The sequence below is a fragment of the Apis laboriosa genome, unplaced genomic scaffold (genome assembly GCF_014066325.1).
Source record: "Apis laboriosa isolate Shangri-la unplaced genomic scaffold, ASM1406632v1 scaffold30_cov140, whole genome shotgun sequence".
Lineage (NCBI taxonomy): Eukaryota > Metazoa > Arthropoda > Insecta > Hymenoptera > Apidae > Apis > Apis laboriosa.
The window spans coordinates 348,181-367,072 of NW_025222776.1; the positions used below are offsets into that span (position 1 = coordinate 348,181).

Below are 18,892 nucleotides of genomic sequence, written 5' to 3' on the forward strand. Positions count from 1 at the left end.
AGTCATATATTTTTTAATTTTCATATTATTATGAAATCGAAATTTAGTCTTTTTTTTATCAATTGATTAGAATAACATAGATATAATTAATATTTAAAAAATTAATATGTAATCATCACATATATGAAATATCATTTTTATAATAAATAAAATTTTAAGCTAATATTTTTAAAAACATTTTTTATATAATTTTACATGCTTTTTTAAATAATTAACTAGTTTGATTATTCAAAATCAAATCAAATTATCAATTATTCAGAATTTATAAAATAATTTTTAAATTTTTAAATTTTCTTTCAAAAAAATTTAAAGTGAAATGAAGAATGGATATAATATTTTGAAATATTAAATTTATATTTTTAATAATTTTTTTATTGTACTTGTTTTATGTTTAAATTTATATAAAAAAATTTCAAAATAACAATAATTATTCTATTAATACAATATTTTTATTATTTTTTCAATTTCATTTATTTTGAATTATTTTTTTTTCTAAATTTAGAAAAATAAAATAAAAAAAAATGAAATTGTATTCACACACTAACTTAAAATATATCAAAAGCTATATGTATAGTTTTTTTTAAAAAAAATTCAGAAGAAAATTTGTAACATTATTTTAAAAAAAAATCATTGTTTATAAGTCATAATTTATAAATTGTGTTATTGTATATACTTGTTATTTTTTTTTTTTAATAATTGTACAAATATATATGAATATTTACAAATATTTTATGTATTTAATACATATATATTTATAGATCACTGTATATAATATAATTTTATTAATCAATAATATGAATAAGATATAAAGATAAAGATATAATAAATATTTATATGAAATTTTAAATAATTTTTAATAATCATTAGTATTTTTATCAAGTTTTTTAAAGCTGTTAAGCTATTAAAATGAAATAATTAATTCATATCAATCAAATACAAATTGAAAATATGCTGAAAAGTGGAACAATTTTTTTATTCGCTAGTACTAATTTTTATTTTATCTATTTTTAAAGAAAGAATGATTTAATTCAATGAAAGTTCTAAAAGCACGTATAAAGTAATTATTAATTTCATTATTAGTTTTTAAGTAGTCCTATAAATTTCTTTACTTTGTATCAATTAATTTCCACGTAGCAAGGAAAGCTTTCTTATAAGATGAAGAGTTATAATAACATTTTTATATAAAACTCTATATATAATAGAGTTTACGCAGCAATCTATGTATAATATTGTTACAAGTGAAACAATAAAATTGTGATTTCTGTACCCCGATATAATTTATTCAATCAATTAATTTCTATTGATCTCTATTTCCATAAAAAAATTTAATAAACTTTTATTCAAAATTATTATTATTTCTATTAAAATATTTTATCTTGTTATTTTTTTTAATAATTATACAAATATATATAAATATTTACAAATATTTTATGTATTTAATACATATATATTTATAGATCACTGTATATAATATAATTTTATTAATCAATATTTTAATTCATACTTTATAAATTCTTTCAGATAATAAATTTTCAAATCTAATGAAAATATACAGATATTTTACTATTTGTAAAGCTATATTTTTCATATCAAAAAACAAACGCAAAAATTTCAAAAATGTCAAAAGCTTATTTATTTAATTAATTCAATTTAAGTTTACGTTAGATAAAGCGAAACAAAAACAAAGTAAGCTTGCGAAGAAAGAATGATTTTCTTTCATTCTCCATCTCGCTTCATCTTAAACGAATTTTAATATAATTTAATAAATAAGCCTTAATCAACATTTTTGTATCAACTAACTTTTACGTTTATTTTAATTTTTAGAATCGATTCTCCAATGTATTAACATTTTCATTGAAGACGAATAATTTTTTATTTCATAAAAAATCACGAAATATCTATTAATACTTTTGTTATATTTTTATTCTAAAAAGCTTTCTAGTGCCACTGATATAATTAATAAATCTTCATTACATGTTAATATTTATATTAAACGTGTAATTCATTGTCAATATTATTTCGAAATTGAAGCAAAATACCTATTCCCCGTATCTCGAATAGTGGGAATACATATAAATTTCTACGAAATGGTTGCAATAGCATTCATTGTGCAATTGCATATATACTATTTATTCCTTCCATTGGGATTTATTCGAATCCAAAATATAATGAAATTTAATCCATTATAAATTATATAATTGTAGAATAGATTGCAATAAGAACTTCTAATCTAATTTTTAGAAATCGTTATTGTAATAATGAATTTAAGCAGGAACATCGATTTTTAATTTAATCTAATAGCAAAAACTTTTCTACAACTTTTATTTTTCTAGAATTTACTTTTTCATATTGCAAAATCATATTGCAAGCGACCTATTACAGCCTATCAACCTTTCTTTCCGTGACTTCACATTCGTGACATCTGTGACACGAACAAATTTTCGCACCCCTCGCTCTGCTAAAAACGAAACTAAAACTTTCACCCAGTTGCCGCCGTCTATTTTAATCGTGATCAATCATTTATGTTCGTTGCGTTGAAATTGCCCTAATTAAGAGCCCTGTGTAAAAGCAATTAAACTTGCCACGATTAAGAAACAACAATTTTGTGGATTATGGTTTAATGATCACGGAAAATGTGTTAGCCATTTTCGAAAGCCAGTTTCAACGTAGTCGATGAAGTGCTATTCAATTCATTCCTTTATGTGAAATTGAAAATCTATCTTGTTCCTGTAACGATACTGGAACTATAGTTACATTATTATTCAGAATAATATTGTTACTACAGTTCAAGATTGAACTGTATCGAAATAGATTCTTATTGAAATAATTATTTAAAGAAAATTTTAAATTTTAATTTTGCTGCATTATATTGAATAATATTTAATATCATTATTTATGTAAATATATGAATAAAAATTTAGACATTCATATTTTAGATAGAAATACTAATTACATTTTATTAGAAATATTTCACTTTTCTATTACATAATATTACATAAGTAGAATTAATTAAAGCTAGAATTAAGTAGAATATTTTTAATAAGATGTCTCTAAAAAAATATTGTAATAAAAAATGTTCTTTTAAGCTGGAGTTTTATTTATTTGAAAAAAAATTATTCTATTATTTGATATTTTATTTTATATTTAGATATTTATTGGTTGATTTCACTATAAGAATGCTTTTCTAAATAGAATCATACTTTTATTCTTCAAAGTTATTTTTTTTTCTATTTTTTCTAGATCTATTAAATATATTTCGTATTTTTGCAATTTTTATAATTGTAAAATGAAATTTATGTTTTTTATATAATATATACAAAAAAATTTATATTTTTCATTACTCTTCAAAATAATTGAAAATTTGATAAATAAATCATTAATAATTCGTTTTTCAAATAAAAATTTATTCGTAAACATTTTTATCTCAATCAATTATTAATTCTTTCTATTTGTTATTTTTTTTTTCAAATGCTTAAATTTAAATTTTATTACAATTATCGTTACTATTCCTAATACTAACCAATAAAACAATATATACTAACTAAGTTAATTTAATTTTACCCTGAAACTAACAATCATTAACATTTTATAATTAATATATTTCTACTGCATATAACGTAGTACGGTATCTTTCATTTTATGAAAGTTGTTACTGACGTTATATTGTTTCTTTCTATCCGCTAAAATTATGAATTTAAAATTAAAATTTTCCAATAAACTATTTCACTACAATTATTTTCATTAATTTTCATTAAAATATGTTAATTATTTTATAATATAAGAAAAAATCAAATTTATATAAAAAGGCGTAATATCAACACGGAATGATTTATAATTACTAAACATGGGAACAGTTTTGTGACATTAAGCTTTATGATTGATACAATAAATAAACTCACCATTTGATTTATTGATTTGACACTTGACCGACCATATTCACTTCAATATTCAATAGGAATAAAATTCAGAGAAACGTAAACATGATTTATCGTGTTGATTATATCCTATTTATCTGATTTGAACTTTATTTTTGTAAATAACAATATATCTAATAATTCGTTTAATTATAAAATATTTATGACACGTAATATTTTCGCCAATTTTTCATATTAATTATGTAATTTCAAAAATATTAATAATTAATATTCTAATTAAATCGTAGACAAATTTATTGAATTCGTTTATCGTATGCATACATTATATATTAGAATATATTAGAATATATGAATCATAAAATTAATTATTGTAAAAATATAACAAATTTTTTTATCTATTTTATTATATGATTTCTAATATAATATCAATTTAAATACAAAACCAACAACATAATAATTACGAATAAGATTAAAATATTGTGACATGAAAATATAAAATGGGAAATAATTTATTAATAAAAAATTATATCTTGATAGTTACGAATACGTTCTAATTTACGTGATAAATATATTATATTATACAAGTATTTGTCACATTCGAAAATTTATCTTTCATTTTAATTCAATTATCTAATTTAATTATTTTCAACATTGAAAAATTTGAAACTTGTTTCGTATGAAAGAAATATATATTTATTATTAATAATAACTATGTTATGTAAGTGCATCAAGCGTAATAAAATATTAAATAATATTTAGCACAAGTTTCATATTAACTTAATAGTTATAACACAATAATTATTAAATATTTCATAATTAATATTTTAAATAATATGGAATATGTTTCATTTCCTTAAAAAAAAATTGCGTGCAGGGATAATTATTTTAAAATCTGTATGTAAGCAAAAAAGAAGATTGTAAAAACACGCAGAAATGTTATATCGTTCTAAAAGTGAAATTCGCTTCTATTTCTTGTTACTCAAGATGTTCGTGACGGTTTTCCCGTATTAAGTTAAACATAAATTCAAGAAGGATAGCGTGTGCTCGCTAGATTGTCGTGCTCTTTATCAGCCTTTTCAAAAAATATGATTCGTCGTTCTTCGTACATTACAGTGGCCATAATTATTTATCGAGAATTTTTTCTCCATGTGCGTTAAATGGGTTTAATTGAATCTGTCGATAAAATTCAGATTATATAATATCATAATTTGTCAAGATATATTTTAAGCACATATATAACAGAATATGATAGAATTGAAATAAAAATTTAAGAGTTGTAGTTTTTCTAAATTTAATCAAATTTGGATTGAATTTTTTTTTTCTTTTTTTTTTTTATTTTAATTTTATTTAATTTAAATTTCGTTTCAACTTTAAAAGAAAATTTCTGAAACGAAGGGATAATTTAAATTTTTTGGATTATTATTTTCAATTTCAATACTGTGAACTGTTTAAATAATGAAAAGTTAATATCTTGTTTTATATTATTAGTGTTTGGTTGTTAATAATTTTATGAGCACATCATTGCATCATCGTGTAATTAAATCATTTTCGATTATTTGCTCATGCAGTTCATTGAATATATTATAAATTATTATAAAAGCATTTTTTAATTTATTCCTTTCTTTTTCGTTTATTTTCATAGTTAGTGCAATCACTTACGCTTAAGAGTCATGAATTTTTAAAGAAACTGTTATTTATTTTCATATATTATTCATTTTCAAATATTCTTTTTAAGTTATTAACAATTAATTATTCAATTTTGCAATAGGACATATATGAAATTTTTAAATTTTATATTTCAAAATACGAAATTTTTTATTTTTATATAACAAAATACCCTATATTGTGAAGTTTTCCACAATTTAAACTTGGAAAATAATAGAAATTAAAATTAAATATTTATAATATTATTTTCCAAATTTATATATATATATATATAAATTTGGAAAATAATAGAAATTATCAGAATTATAAAAAATTCTATATTACAACGTAATATAGCAAAGATAGTGCACGAACGGAAAAGCATACAAAGTATGAAATTTAATTTTAACTCGTTTTTGAGTAATTTTTAATATACAATGTGATAAAATGTACAAAGAAATGAGTACAAAGAAAAAACATTTATACATGTTTCTACAGTTTACATTGTTCCATTACACGTAACAAAGCATTGTAATAATAATTTTTAATTTCATTAACTTAACAATATGCATTTTGGCCTACATCGCTCTTTGACCATGATAGGATAATACAAATATATGTCTCTCTATTCTTCACAAAGAATTAACTAATCGATATTTATCGATTGTCCTTTAGAAGTCTAACATGGAACGCACGAACTAGAATCCTTTCACGTTTACTATCAACTAACCCTTCAATTATCATGCAAAATAAGTGAGCTTAATACGGTAATAAAATTCACTTTTGATATGGAATTTTATTTCAACAATGTTATAATAAGTTTCCAATTGAAAAGTGAAAGCTTACATAAAACTGAATATATTGATTCTTAATCAAATTTAATGATTAATTTTGTTTTCAAAATTAAAATTAAATATTTATCACCTTCAAATATTCTTTTTAAATTACTAACAATTAATTATTCAATTTTGCAATAGGACATGTATGAAAGTTGTAAATTTTATATTTCAAAGTACGAAATTTTTTATTTTATATAACAAAATACCGTATATTATTATGAAGTTTTCCACAATTTAAACTTGGAAAATAATAGAAATTAAAATTAAATATTTATAATATATATATTATCATTTATTCTTAACTTTACTATCATATTTTGATATATATCTATCTTATTTATTTTTTAATCTTTAATTTATAAACATTTAAATTAATACAAATAATTTAAATTCCTTACAAACTAAAAGATAATGAATCTTTATTTATAATTAAGAAGTGCTATATAAGAGGAATTTTTTCAAATTTCTTTAAAAAATATTAAACAATATTACTCCATTATTAAACAATATTACTCCAAAATACATTGGCAATGAAAGATTTATAAATGCAGAAAAAAAATTTAATACTTAAATACTTAGAATTTTCTTACTTAAGAAAACATTTAAGTCACAAATTGAAAAGAAATTATTATTTATTAACACAAAATAATAAAATTATAAGAAGATTCAGTATAATAGTAAAATAAGAGATTTAAAAATTTTCAATTGATAGTGTAAAACTTTAAAATTAACATGAATGAAATTATGTTAATATTTTTAAAATCATCATTAAAAAATCATCTACTAATAGAAGTAACTATTTTTATATTAATATATACTATATATATACTATATATATTTATATTATTATTATTATATATATATATATATATATAAATTAAAATATAAACTAAATTCTATCATGATAAACTAAAATAAACTAAGGATATTTATATACGCATCAGACAGAGTTAAATCTAACGTGGAATTTGTACAATGTTCCTTTTTCCACGTCAATCATAGATCGAGTATCACTCGGTTGAGTGGAATAAACGCTTCTGAATCCCGTTTAAGGTTGGCACCACTGAAAATTGTAATTTTTTTTTATCGAACATGAAAATCGTGGGATCCGATCCATCCGATTTTTGAATTTGAATGAATTTTCACACATCTTCATTTCGTTTCGTGTGAAAGAATTTCTGTGTCAACCTCGTTCTTCTCCTTTTTACGAGACCGCCAATGAATTTACATTTTGTTCAACAAAGCATGATCGTTGGAATATATAATTTTTTCGATAATCGATCGCCAACTTCACGCACGCATAAAGATAAAAGCGAAACTATGTTTCACAATGTATTCGTTGTTTCAAGAAAAGAAAAAGAGGTTATATGCGCTAAAAACATGAAACAATACGTTAATTCGTATCTAATATTAAAAAAATAAAAGATGTAACGAAGTTTTCAACATTTTATAAATAAATTATATTAATTATTAAAAGTTATTATTTTTGTTTGAAAGATAAATTTTTTAAAATGGTATACTATAATGTCGTTATTTAACTTTGAAAAATAGTTTTGTAAAAATATTAATTCAGATTAATTAAACATTATATAATTCAAAATTTCTTATTTTAATATCAACTTCTATTAATTTCCCAAAATTCAGTTTTGGGAAACCATCATATTAAACAAAATATTCCAGTATATCAAATTCTAACATAATTTTTTGAATTTAAGATTTTATATAAAGAAATTATTATATATAAAATATACATAATTATGTTTTACTTTTGAAAAATCTGAAGTTTCATTGCTTTCTTTATGTTCTTTTTAGAATATTATTATATAAATTAAATTCTTCTTGAATTTCTAATTTCGTTTAAAAATTGAGAAAAATAAATACATGGAATTTCAAATATTGGGAAAATGAAAAAATGATAGATAATATATTTTAACTAAAAAAGGAAGTATAGGAAACACATAAAGGCAACAAGTAATGGGTAACTCACCTTGTATATCCTTCGACTGGAGGACTGCGCCAAAGTAGGCCACATAAATCCCCAAAACTTCAATTCTCGGTGTTCCACTTCGTCATGCTTGCCTGAGTTCTTAGTTTCATCTTCCCAAGTTCTAAATCGGTATTGAGTTGTCACGTTGCAACTTAACAATCCACGGATAATATCATTCCAATAAATTCGATGCAAACGAAATCCAATGAAACTTTTCTTAATTCATAAAAATTAAATGTCTTAACGATAAACATATAATTGCACAAATATCATCTAAATCGAGTATACTTTCTCAACTGATTAACAACGTAATTATAACGTAAATTTACATTGAGCCAAACCCTTCACATTTCCAATATTCACTGACAATTCCTCTTAACTAATAATCAAATCCCTGAACAATTTTCCTTAACAATGACCAATAATCCTTAACGAATAATATTTCACCATTACTCCGAATATTTCTCCTTTTCGTCAACGGATTTCGATCATATATTCCCCTCAATCTCTCCTCGATTTTCTATCCTTTCACTCAACCTCGCGATAAATCTTCCCAGTGAAACGGCATTACCAGCTACGATGATCAACTAATCGAATAACGAAATTGCATCCACAACATACTTCTTCGAAATCGCTAATTATCCACTTGTCTTTCCTCTTCACCCGCGCACCACATTACTCGAGGAAATGATACATCAGGATACGATCGAGCTGTACAACCCAATGAAATATACGTCGAATATAAATCGAATAATAATGATGTAAAATAATCCGACGTATCTGTTGTTTATTTTTATCTAGAAAGACATTGCTCGATCTTGAGCTTAAAGGGAAGGATTGGCACGGAAGCGCGCGACTTCCGGCTCCGTCGCGTTTTCAAACTCTGCCACGAATGGGGGAGAATTCGACGGACACGCGGCGAGAATTCAAGTGAGCGCCGCATGGCGTCGCGGTGGTGTGCAGCCTGGTTCCAAGGCTGCGCATGCGCACAACCGGCGTTCGAGGGCCGCGCGAGAGGGATGAATCGTTCATACGCGTTTGTTATCAATTCACCTAGTTTTCTTCATAATCGGGCGGAGAACCTGGGTGACGGTTAGGTATGTGAATTAACAATGAGCCCACTCGATTCCGATGACGACACGACACGTGGACGCGCTTGAAACATTGATATCAACGACTAGGTGATCTCGTGCCGAGTGAGATGATGTGCATCGCTTTCCATTGCACTGATATCATTCTTTTCTTTTTATTACTCATTCACGAACCATTTTTTTTTCCATTCCTTCTTCTTTCGTGCTAAGCATTCTTATGTCAATGTTAAATATTTGTGATGAAAGATATGAATTGTTTGAATTTTGATATTTCATGGTTAGGTGGTTACTTTTAGAATAATATTAAAGTGAAATGTAAACGAAACCAATTCGTTCTGATAAGAAATTTTTATATGAGTAATGAAAGTTATAGTTTAAATAAAGATTTGTTTAATTCCTTAAATATCCTCAAATTCCATAAATATATGTATTATTTTTTATATTTTGTATCTTTTTTTTTGCATAAATATCTGCAATCTGTTTACTAAAATTTTTTTAATTTTACTAAAATTTTCATATAATTATTCACATACACTTATATTATAAAGATAAAAATGTAGAATATGATAAAGAAATGCTTCATTACAGAAAATAAAATATATAGAAATATTTATTGTCACTATTAAATATATTTTAAGATAAAGATTGATTTCAAAGTAAATTGGAAATTCATTCAATATTTTACTTATATATCTTAATATATATTATACTTTAAAAAAAAAATTCTTATATCATATCAAATTTATTTAATTTATTACATTTTTGTTTACATTGAAAAAGAAGTTATGCAAGTTAAATTATATATTTCTTTTTATTTACATATAAATACAGAGAATTAGGTGACTGTAGGTATTTAGAACAAAATTTAGAATAGGGCACAACATGAGCTTTGCTTTCTACGTCCATTACTTATTGTTACCATAAGACTATACAATGGGCATTATAAGACTTAAAATGAAAATTCGTTGAAGGAAAGTTAAAAAGAATGAAGTTCTAAAAACAAACATATTTGCAAAACGAGTATTTTTTTCATTCTTATATCGTCAGAAATTTTATGCCCAAGATCATTTTGTTTCAACTTATACTATTATTTTTTTTTATTTTTATATTTTCTTCGCATTCTGGTAACAGCTTCCTATGTATTTTTATCTTCTTTTAAGTTAACAAAGTAATTATTATTAACGTAAATGAGAAAAAACTTTTCCATCTATTATTATTCCTATATAAAAACTCGTTAAAGGTATTTATTATAATCAATCAATATAATAATATTGATTTTTCTATAGTTATTATTTTTAAAAAATATTATAATTTTGTTAAAATTTTTATTCTACGACAAATAGTTCTTTTTCAATATTTCCTATCTAATAATACATACTTTCAGAATAATTAAATAATAAATATTTATTATATTATATAACTAATGTAAAAAGTAGCTATATTTAAATAAAATGTTATTTATATAGTGTAGGATATTAAATAATGAATTATTAAATTAATCAATCCACAAAATGTTATATAAAATTAATAATAATAATTTATTTAATTTTAATTGGAATTAAATTCAAATAAAGAATTAACTATAAAAATTAATTAATTAAAGATTAATTAACTAATTATATCAAAATGAAATTTTTCAAGAACAATTTCCAATATTTTATATTTCGTTAGCGTCATTCTATAACTGTTTCAAATATATTTTCACCACTATGTGTCTCATTATTATTCTATATGCACAAAAACGACTATAAAAGAAAATAATAAAAATAATTTTTGCAAAAAATTAAAAATTACCAAAATTGTATAATATTAAAATTCTATTGTTTCTATTAATTTCTTTTTCATCTTTTTATATGATATATTATATTTTATTATATTTTTATTTTATAATATATTATGATTATGATATATTATATATTATAATATTATTCATATCAAAAACTATATAAAACTATTCTTACTCTTGCTTTTATAAAAACACATCATTTCTGCTTATAACCAACGAGATCGACATAAAAATTAATAACATTTAAAAAGTAAAACTATCAATTTTTATTATTCAACGAAAATTCAATATTAAATTCAACGAAAACATTCTTATAAGAAATTCTTATAAAAAATTATTGATAAAAAAAAATATTAATCATCTCATTTTGGTATATATTCAAAAATTAAAATCATTCTAATTTAATCATTCTGGTTACATCAGTGAAATCTCTGCGTGATCATCAGGCAGACGATAATAAAAGTCTTCCAGACCATTCGAAATCGTTCGAGATCTGATTAAAAAAATCAAAGAGGGAGCCACGATTCGCATGAATTCGCCAGTTGCGCCTTATTTCGAGGGAGTTCAACTAATTGTACGAGTTTACATCGCGGCACGGCATGATCACGTCGATTAACGAACAGGTTTCGGAGATACACGACACGCTGCAAACTGTGCAGCGGCAGTAGGTCGGCATGCAAAGCTCTATCGTTGATCCCAATCTTCTCCTTTGACGAGGATGTGTGATCGAGCACAGTCCAAAATTAACACCACAGGAGTACGAGCGAGGCAACATAGCGTCACGAACAACACAGGGATCAGTTGATTCGCCCCCTTTAGTACACGCGTTTCTGGCGACTTGTCTTTTAAACTGGGTCAATACAATTTTTAATTGAAATAATTCCATAATTTTTTTCAATATGCGTAAGTATAATCGATTTTTTTTCGAATTAACGCAATGATATTGGATTGTGTGATTGTATTTTTTTACAAGAGTATTAAGTAAATATAAAAAATGGACTTTGAAATTTTACAAAATGAATTTTTAAAATTTGATTTTGGAAATCATTGGAACTCAAAAATTGAAAAATCATCATTAATTGTAATTAATTGTAAAGTTTAAAAATAGGCAAATATAATAAAATAAAATAATAAAATATATAATAATAATAAAATTTATTTATTTATTTGGGTGTTTTTGGATTTTTCATTCGATTTTGTAATGGTAATAAATAAACAAAAATCAAAATAAGCAAAATCTGGTGAATATAGTAATAGGACAAAACATGTCAATTAAACTGAAACAACTTTTTATAATATCAAAAATATATACATGCATTGTTAGTGATTTTACTGATGCTTCTTTTGAATATATGATGAATATATAATGAATTCTGATAAATGATATTTTTAATTGATTCATTTAAATGAATCATGTAGTAGATAAAGTTTCATCATAAAACATCTTTATAATTCCACTAAAATGACAATAAAATCCTGGATATTATGGATTCTATTAAATTATTAGACATAAAAAAAATAAGATGAATTATTAATAAACTACTTTAATGTACATAATTTAATTTAAAAATTAAATAAAATATTAAAATAATATAATGATTAAATATACTTAATCATTAAATGTGAAAATTGGGTAGATTTTTTTATTCTATAATTTTTTAAAATTTAAAATTTAAAATTTTTCTCGCAAACAAAATTTGAAATGAAAATATTTTATAAAACACTTTTCTTCAGGATTAAACTTTTAGGATCAAATTTTTTCTTATTTATGACAAAAACATATCTTTTTACAATATTTTCATAAAAGAAAAAAAAAGATATAATTTAAGGAAATTTATTTAATAACAAACTACTATAAACTACTGTATTACAAATAAGAATAGAATGTAGTTTCATCATATTATTCGTGTGAAGTACAAATACAAAGATATATAAGTACAAAGATATATAAGTACAAAGGTATACAATATAGTCCAAATGATTCGGTTGGAAAACGAATTGAAGTCGAATTGTCAAGCGTGCCGAAGACTTTTACCCCTTGGATAAGGAGGGATTTAGTCTTGGATATCTGTTTGAATGAAAGTAATATCAGAGAGAGGTTTTTGATAGGGTCTGAGGGAGTGACCAAAGCGCAGTTAAAGACAGGGTCCCAGAATGACGTCGCGACAGAAGCTGAAATGGATGAACGAGGGTGGTCAACGTAAGAATGATCACCGTGAAAAGAGACAGAAGAAAGAAAGAGAAAATGGTCAGAGACCCTCATCATCCTCCGCTAATATTTACTTACGCATATGCAAAGACGAGCCTGGTTACTAAAAAGAACTATCTCGTTGGTATTCTTTGATAAATATGCCTGGAATTATGGAAGACCCCCTTCAATAACCCTTAAAGTTTAATACATCTTTAGATATTTACTTGTTATCACAATGTATATGAAGAAAAAGATTGATTAATGATACGAAATAATAGTTATAAATTAAATTAAAGTTATGAATTAAATCTTATACATATTGTATAGTGAGTGTGATTATATGATATTGTTATTATAATCTCACTTTAAATGTGAGAAGGATTTATTGCATATTTCTATTTACATTTATTTTAGTTTATCTTGATATATCAACAATATGACAAAAATCATATTATCGATTATAGTACTATTTAAAAAAAAACATGGTAACTTTCATTATTAAAAAGTATTTTAATTGATTAATTTTAGTCAACAATTTTTTTGTGATATATGGTAATCATCAAACTAATGGTACACAAAGATGAAAGAAGATGATATGAAAAAATAAATGATAAAATATAATGATATTTTTTTCATATATAGATTCATTTCATTCAATTTTCAAATTCATCAATATTGAAAATTTATTGATTACATATATTTGAAAAAATTGTGCATTATTTAAATAAACACCCTATATTAATTAAAACTATATTATAATATATAATATATAATATATAATAAAACTATATAATATATAATATATAATATATAATAAAACTATATTAGTTAAATTAAATATTTGCATTCTTTAATTAAACACAAAATAAATATTTGTCTTATGTAATTTTTTCCAGAATTATTATATCATATTATCAATAAATATTAAATATTAATATATCAAAATTAATAATTTTCGAATTTTCAACGATTTAACTAATAATCGTGTTCTATTTAATTTGACATTACTAATTTTTGTCCTGGTTATGCATTTAAAAAATCGATTTAATAAAATAAAAGTATTTATAGATATAGATTAATTTTAATAAATTAAAAGTTAATTTTAAAATAAATTTAATAAATCATAAATTATTAATAGTATAAATTTGTTATAAAGAATTAATTAATTTAATAAATTATTAGTAGAATTTTGAAAGATATAATATTTTATCACAATCAAAATCATTTAGAATTTTATATTAATATACATATATAGGAAAGTTATAGATAGCTATTTATCCCATTATCGATATAACAGTTGACACATAATGACATATGAAGTACAAGATAGATATGACATCTTATGGGATTTCGTATCTCATATTCTGAAATATCAACTTTGAAAAAAAAATAATTTCTTCTCATTCTTTGCGATTTAATATATAGAAATAAAGACAAGAAATAAAATGAATGTGACATCTGTGTTATTTAGTCTGCACTAATGATCTTTGACACTCAAAAGATGGTGCTGATAGTTAATTCTTATTCTATTTGTATTCTTTTCATATTATATTTGCTTTCCTTGTCTATTATTTATTTCATTTGACATTCGAGAGATGGCGCTGATTCCTCAATTTTTAATCTATTTCTTTCTTTCTCTCATTATTCGCTCTTTTTGTCTGTATTCAATTTACGAAAATTATACGCTCAAATCGTCAACGTTTGTCTTTATGATATAAATATTAACATTTACTATTATAGTACTATTTAAAAAAAACCATGGTAACTTTCATTATTAAAAAGTATTTTAGTTGATTAATTTTAGTCAACAATTTTTTTGTGATATATGGTACTATTATAATATAATATTATATTAGAATTATATTAATTATACAATATATAAATATATATATATATATATATATATATATATATATATAGCTTTAATAACATTATATTTAAATATAAATTTTATTAAAAAATCTCACAAATTAATATTTGATATTAGTATTAGAAATTATTTTTTAAATTTATTGACTTTAACACCTTTTTTTAATTGAATCGAATATAATTTCTCACTTTTTTAAATTAAACATATCAAATACTCTAATTTTTTGAATCAATATTTGAAAATATAAATTACAGAGTCTCTTAAAAAAAAAAATTTTATCTTATATCTCGTGTCTTACAACATTGCATAATAATTGAAATGAAAATTAAATTAAAAAGATTGAATTACAAAAATATAACAAAGATGAAATCTCTAGAATTTTTATAGTCCTTTATATAATGCTTATTTTTTATATATTAATTTCTTCTCTTTTTGAATGCGATATCTGCTGAAATTTAAATTTAAATTCGAGATTCTTTAATCATAAATAAAAAGAAATAAGTTACATAGATGAATCATAAGTATAAATTACAAAATATATTATTGTTGATCACATTTTATTAAAAAAAATATAATAAATATATTCAATAAATATTTATTATATATATTATATATTACATATTATTATATTATACATGTATAATTAATAATATATTATAATGATTGTTGTCCATATATATAAACAGAATCTTGAATGATAGATATTTATTTTGAAATATATTTTGTGACTATAATCGCGAAACTTAAAAAACTTCAATCAAACTAAACAAAATCAGAAATAATAACTTATATAAAAATATTAATTAAGCAATCTATCCCATATTAACTATGTAACATAATTTATATCATTATCGTTTTAAAATCATCGAATATATAAAAAAAATTTCTCATATTTTAAAATATCTAAAAATCTATTGTTAGCTTTACATTTATTATGACTATATGCATATGTAAAGAATAAAAACAAATAATTTTCAGACATAATCAGACAAATTGAAGTTATAAAAAAAATTTACATTGTTATTATACATCATCCCTTGTGGGGATCGAACCCACGACCTTTGGATTAGAAGTCCAACGCGCTATCCTCTGCGCCAAAGGGACTCGCTGTAAAAATTTTTCATAATAGTATACTTGTGATTCAAACTTTTATTATAAAATATAAAATTTATATTATAAATTTTTTTACATTTTTCTTTTAAAAAATTATAAAAATAAAAAATAAAATAATAGTATAAATATTTTAAATCAAATTTAAAAAATTAAAGATAATTTCTAACCTATCATTGTTGGATCATCATGGTTAGTTTTGAATATATAGTATTATATAATTTCTATATACTTAGCTTATTTTTATCTTTTGAAAAGATGAAATTCAGCACACTTTTTAAAATCGACTAGTACCAATCTATGCAATAATTTAATTATATAAATTATAAACATTTTCTGCGCATTTGATTACATTGATTTCAAACATCATAATATTGTAAGTACTTACATATTTGAATGAATTGGCTGTGACTTGTATTTAATTTCGGATGAATTCAAACATTTCTACAAATTATTATATATAATATATATTGTTTATTGTTATACATGTATTTATATGTGAAGAAAAAATAGCTACTTACATATGTTGCTTTATTTCTGTAAAATATAATAGAATAAAGAGTAATAAAGCTGCTTAAAATTTCATATCGTATGGGTAACATAGCACTAATATAAATAAGTTATATGTATATATAACATATATGTGTTATATATACATGTACATTACATCGCATTTATTTCTAAACATGAAATATTTCTATTGTCTTAATGTTTAGAATCGATTTTTCAAAAATGTTTCACATTATTGTATTGTTATTACTTATATACAATATATGTAAAATATATGTATATTTAAACCAATATATAATTGCTATTTTTTAAAAATTTTTAATCACTAAATATATAATCTTTGAATTTGCTTTCTACTTTTTATTTTTAAAAAATCAATTCATTTAAATTATTTCATATATTACTATTTTAAGACATTTTTTTATTGAAATTATGAATTGAATAATATTTAATTTTCTTTTTGCATTTTATGATTCATTATATTAATAATTATATTTAATGTCTCATTAAAATATCAATTCAAGATATTATTTTTTTAATCTATATATAAATATATATAATAAAGCATAATGTAAATTGCTTGTGATATAGTATCTGTTAAATATTTTTTTATTTAAAAAAATTTCTAATATATTAAATAAAATTATCTATTTAAAGATTTATTTAAAATTATTTCATATTTATTAATACATATATATCTATATATAGTATAATAAGAAATATGTATCATATATTTTTAGCATATAAATTCTATATCTTAATATATATGTATAAGAAATAATGACTGAAAATTTTTGGTTTTATTTATTTATATTTTTTTTTAATTTTATGTTTGGATATTTATAATAAAATATATATATATATATTAATGAAATTTAAAACAAACTTATATTATTTGTTCAATTTTCAATTTTTATAGATGATAAATACAAAAAAATTTAAAAACTTTAATAATTTTAAATATATTTTAGAATATAATAATAATTTTTTTAATAATATTTGTCTATTGAATTTGTATTCCAAGAAAAATTTAATTCATTTTAATTCGTTTATTAATGATTTATAAAAAAAAATCATATTGAAAAATTTTATTGCAGTATATATACAAAATGATATACAATATTTTATTTGCAGTATATATACAAAATGAAAAATATTAGTATTAAAGTATTATTGCAATAAATAATGCGATATGAATAACAGCTTATTATATATAATAAAAAAAAAAAACTGTAACTTTAAATAAAACTTTTATACATAATATAATTGTTTTGATTTGGTCATTTTATAATTCATTAGTTCTCCATATTAGAATTTGTTTCTTTTACAAAAAAATCATTTATATAAATGTATCATCTTTTAAAAAAAGAAAGGAAAGATTTTTTAAAAGATAATAAAATTATTTCAGAAAAGATAAAGAAAAACATGTTATTCAAGAAGATGTAATATAAAAAAAATACAGAAGATACCAGATATGATATTCAAGATTGTTTTATTAAATTATGAGACACAGTAACTTCAATTTTAATGATATTACTAGTTTTATCAATTTATTTCATTAGATGTTTAAAAATTCGATAGAAATATTTCGAATGATGTTTGAAATCAAAGTGAGAAAAAAAAACGCCATTGTTAGACAATGTTAGCCAGATCCACAATGAATAACGACCTTGTCTGTATTGCGACGATAATCTGGATTGTTTTAGATGCGTGAGAATTACCTATCAGAATAACTCGCTAGTGGAGTGGTATAATGGTAGTCCGATTTCGAGCCAATCGGAGACGAGATGGAAATCAATGTAATTATAGAAGAACCAACGAGAATTCGTTGAAGACGCGCATGCGCATATCCAGTTTCACATCGAGCTATCTCTAATTTCCTTTGCGTGATTTCTATTGACAACATTATGATTATTGCAAATACGATTTTATTTGATAATTATATATAATCATTGAAATATATATATTTATATACAGTATTATTTTTCC

The 18,892-nt window shown here is 21.9% G+C and overlaps 1 non-coding gene across 1 annotated transcript; it reads right to left on the minus strand.

The window, feature by feature from the left end:
* Window positions 1–16,314: 16,314 nt before the first annotated feature.
* On the minus strand, window positions 16,315–16,387 carry Trnar-ucu. Its single transcript has one exon. It is a non-coding gene; the product is annotated as a tRNA-Arg (tRNA).
* Window positions 16,388–18,892: the final 2,505 nt, after the last annotated feature.